This window comes from Belonocnema kinseyi, chromosome 10 (genome assembly GCF_010883055.1).
Source record: "Belonocnema kinseyi isolate 2016_QV_RU_SX_M_011 chromosome 10, B_treatae_v1, whole genome shotgun sequence".
Taxonomy (NCBI): Eukaryota; Metazoa; Arthropoda; class Insecta; order Hymenoptera; family Cynipidae; genus Belonocnema; species Belonocnema kinseyi.
The window spans coordinates 100487890-100492186 of NC_046666.1; positions in this window are offsets into that span (position 1 = coordinate 100487890).

Sequence of the window (4297 nt, forward strand, 5' to 3'; positions counted from 1 at the left end):
CAGATTTTCTCTCGAAACTTTAATTCGATCACGTTACTCCTCGGAAATTATCTAGTCCACGTTGGACTTAGAAAATACGATAAGAATCAATTCTTAGATAGTATATTTTGTGCAAATAGATAATTCAAAAGGCAAATTTAATCAAACTCAAAATAAATCATGTATGCTCCGGAAAGCATCTTATTTGATTTATTGGAGTTTTTCTCAGACTCAGAATATCAGCCTTTTCAACCTTGCCGAGTGTATGAAGAACTTCACTATATAGTGATTATAATTTATTCCCCTAACGGAACATCTCAATTCACCATTCCTCGTGCTAATTTGGACTCAAATTCTTATTCTGATCTAGAATCAAATTAGAAACCTTTTGATAGAATTTAACTTATATCCGGAAGTGAACAATAGAACTGAATTTAATACAGTGTTTAAATCTGACGTGACGCGCGCGCTCTAACTTAAATTAAGGACAAAACGATTGTGTACTGAAAACATTGTGAACTACCACCCTAAAGGAATATTGTGAATTTTTCAACGACGTGCGAATATTGTGAAAATTGTATACAAATTAAAAACTCACTGTTCAAGGAAAGTATTGATAAAATAAATACATTTTTTAACTATAGATTTTTTATGATTGAAGTGATTTTAATATTATAATTTAAATCTCCAAGAAGAAATACCCACGGTTTTGGTTTTCAAGCCAATCAAAAGCAGCAACGGACCTAGGAAATATCTCGACCAATCATCGTTAGTTCCAAGGGATATAGTCAACAGGATCTAAAGGTAGGATATAACAAGAGGTTACATTCGTTTGTTTCAGCCCTGTGCATCTAAAAACAAAATGGTGTTCCATTAGTGTCCTAAGTTGATTAGTTCCTAATATCTTCAGCGCGGCGCTAGTTGTCCCATCACTCCCAGTTTTTTGATTGTGAGCAATGGGAGTAGACCACTTTTTTTATTTTTTACTAAAGAAAATATTATTTTCGTACAAAAAAACATTTAAATGAAAAGAATGTTATTTATTTTATATTTCAAAACAATTTTCCAAACGTTGGAAATGAAAAACATTCATTAAATCCTTACTCAATAAGTTTGGTAAAGTGGAATATTAGATTTGAATTTAAATTAAAAGTTAAATACAATCCTTTTTATATCTGAAAACGCAGTAAATAATATTTATACCAATAAAATATGTAAATAGTTTTGTGAAAAAAGTTTTACTAGTATATAAGTTCAAACTTAATATTTGAGGGTTTAGCGAGTACTGCCGCTCTGGAATGTAATGAAAAAAATGTAATTGAAATTGAATGAAATTATGATTAATGAACATATAACATAAAAATATGTAAAGAACATTAAAAATAGTTTATTCAATAATTCAAATCGTTCAAAATGTAAATATAATCAATGTTTTAACATCTTTGTTTTAAATACTTAAAAGGATATAATGATAAAGGGGATGAATTAAAGAAATTTGTTTTTTATTTTTCACTGATTATTAAATAAAATGGTTTCAAATGTAAATGTAGTTAAATTCAATAAGAAATACATTATATCCATTATATATTCATAAGCGAGAGTATTTACATAGTAAGTTTAAACTTATGGTACTATTCAAATTTTTCTCGGGGATTTTTTAAAACTCCATTAATAATATTGTTAATTTGTTTTGCAGGATAAGCTCCAAGAATCATATTTTACTCTTCATTCAAATTTAAATCTAAGATATATTCCACTTTTCCAGGGTTATTGTACGGCTATATAAATCATATTTTGTTTTTAGTATTCATAGAAAATGAGTTGAAAAGTATTTTGAAATGTTAATTCAGTAATATTGTTTTAATTTCAAGAAATCTTATGCATTTAAATAAAATTTTTTTTACTAAAAAATTAAAGAAGTGATTTAGTCCCATTGCTTTCGTTGTAAAAACAGGGAGTGATGGGACAGCTAACGCTGCACTGGAGATATTAGGAACTAATCAACTTAGGACAGTTACGGGCATGATCTAAGAATACACGGTGTACCCATTAGCTCCCCCAATTTCGTCCCCATTCTAGCCATCTTGGTTACCATAGCAACCGTTAGCGTCTCGGTCTTCACTCAAAAGATTTGAAATCATGAATTATAGCTACATTGTAAAACAATGTCAATACCTGTGAAAGTTCTCAATATTCAAATAAGGTGCAAGAAGCGGACACTACTGACGCTATCTATTTGTGAAAGCGCAACGTGTTAAGATTAACTTTGTGAAAATTGCAGTGGTGTTTCTATTGAAAATACAAATTTTAAAGTGAATCTAACGTGCCCGTCCGGTGCGGATAAATATTTTCGTGTAAGCTAAAGTTGCATTATTTGCATAATACATATTGGTAAATGTACTTTATATTATACATATTGGTAAGTGTACTTTGTTAAGTGTACAAGGTAGCTGTCATTATAAACATAAGCTATTAAGTTAATTTTCAAATTTTTGATAAATGAATAAAACTGTGTTACAATGATGCAGATAAATTTTTGAATGGGAAACAAACACATCTCTTTTTTCAAACATTTTGCCGTGGAAAGTATAATACTCGTAGAAAAATGTTATTTTAGATTGTTTTTGCAAACTATTTTATACTTTGCGAAATACATTCATAAATAGTTCTTCACGCGATATTTTACTAAAAAAGGAAGGGCGCAATGAAAATAGAAAGTCACGAAAATTTTTAGTTAATAAGTAGACTGATTATTATTATAGATATAGGCCTAATGGTATGATGATTGCACGTTTATTTCTCTTGTTTATTATTGCAGATAACAATGCCAAACATTTGTGCAGCTGACGGTTGTGTCAACCAAGTAAAGAAAGACAACCCAAGGATTAGTTTATTCCGCTTCCCGAAGGAGGAGCAATTTCTAATATTATGTAGTGATGGGACTAACAACGTGCTGACCGTCATTTACCGGTTATGTGTTGTAAATTGGTAAATGCGGTAAAACTCCAGATATGAATAAATTACTAATTAAAAGTAATTAAATACATTTTTAAATCATTTTTGCACATAATCCGAATTAAAATACATAAATTATTCGAAGATAGGAAAAAAAAGAGACTGTAGATAAGAATGAAATACATGTTCGATGTGCAACATAACCAAAAAATCTCAAGCTTTACGCGGCGAGATTTTGAAGACAGGAATGGCTCAGTTAAAAAGAGTTTAACGTGTAAATGAATAATTTTCAGAATAAAAGTTTGGTATTGAAAGTATAATGAAAAAAAGAGAAAATAAATTCCTTTTAATTGAGTTCGCAATATAAAACAGCAGAGTATTCAGGATCCACAAAAATTGAAGAATTTAAAGGAAGGAACAGCAATTTCTGCCATCTTATTTCATAGAAATAATTACTAATGGACAATTTGAATGTTTCCCATAACTTTTTAAACAATTGTTAATTATTGAAAGAAATTTAACTTATTTAAACAATTATTTATTCCCAAATATTTTTTAAATAATCTATTTTCAGGATGAAATGTAATATTTGGTCTTGACTTAGGGTATTTCAATTTTTTAACATCATGCAATTATTTAAACAATTTCTCATATTTTATTTTCAAAGTTTATAAAAATGAAGCCAGAGATGTCTATTTTTAACTCAAATTGGTACCCTATTCTATTTTTTAATGAATAATTACAATAACTCTGAGACACTTCGTCTAATGTTTAACAAATTTATATTTGCTTGTGGAATTATTATTTACTCAAGCAGTTTTTTTCCGATGATCTTAAAAAATAATATAAAATAGAATACATTCAATTATTTTTCTGAATCTATAATGTATAGAAAGAACACGTTAACCGTTTCTTAATTGTTTAAACGCTTTTAGCAAATATTTTTACAATCGTATTTTCCGAAATAAACATAATATTCAGTGATTTCGAGTAGTAAATGCTGTAAAAAAGGGAATTTTATTGAATAAACAATTTTTATTCGTTAACCATCCATCTTCAATTTGAACGAAATTTGAAAAAAAACAATAATTAATTTATAAACAATTATATCAAGCAGAATATATAATTCAAGCAGAAAATAATTTCTGGTTGATGAGAGGACTGAGGAAAGGATGTTCTCTGAACCCATTTTTATGTAATGCATTTATATCAGACTACGCAGAACAAAGAAGGAGAAAAGTTTGGGGAGGAGTTAGGGTAAGGAAGGAAAAGATATATACACTGGCATACGCAGACGACATAGTGTTGATGGCAGAGGAAGAAGAAGGGATGGCGGGATTAATTACAGGATTAGAGAAATACT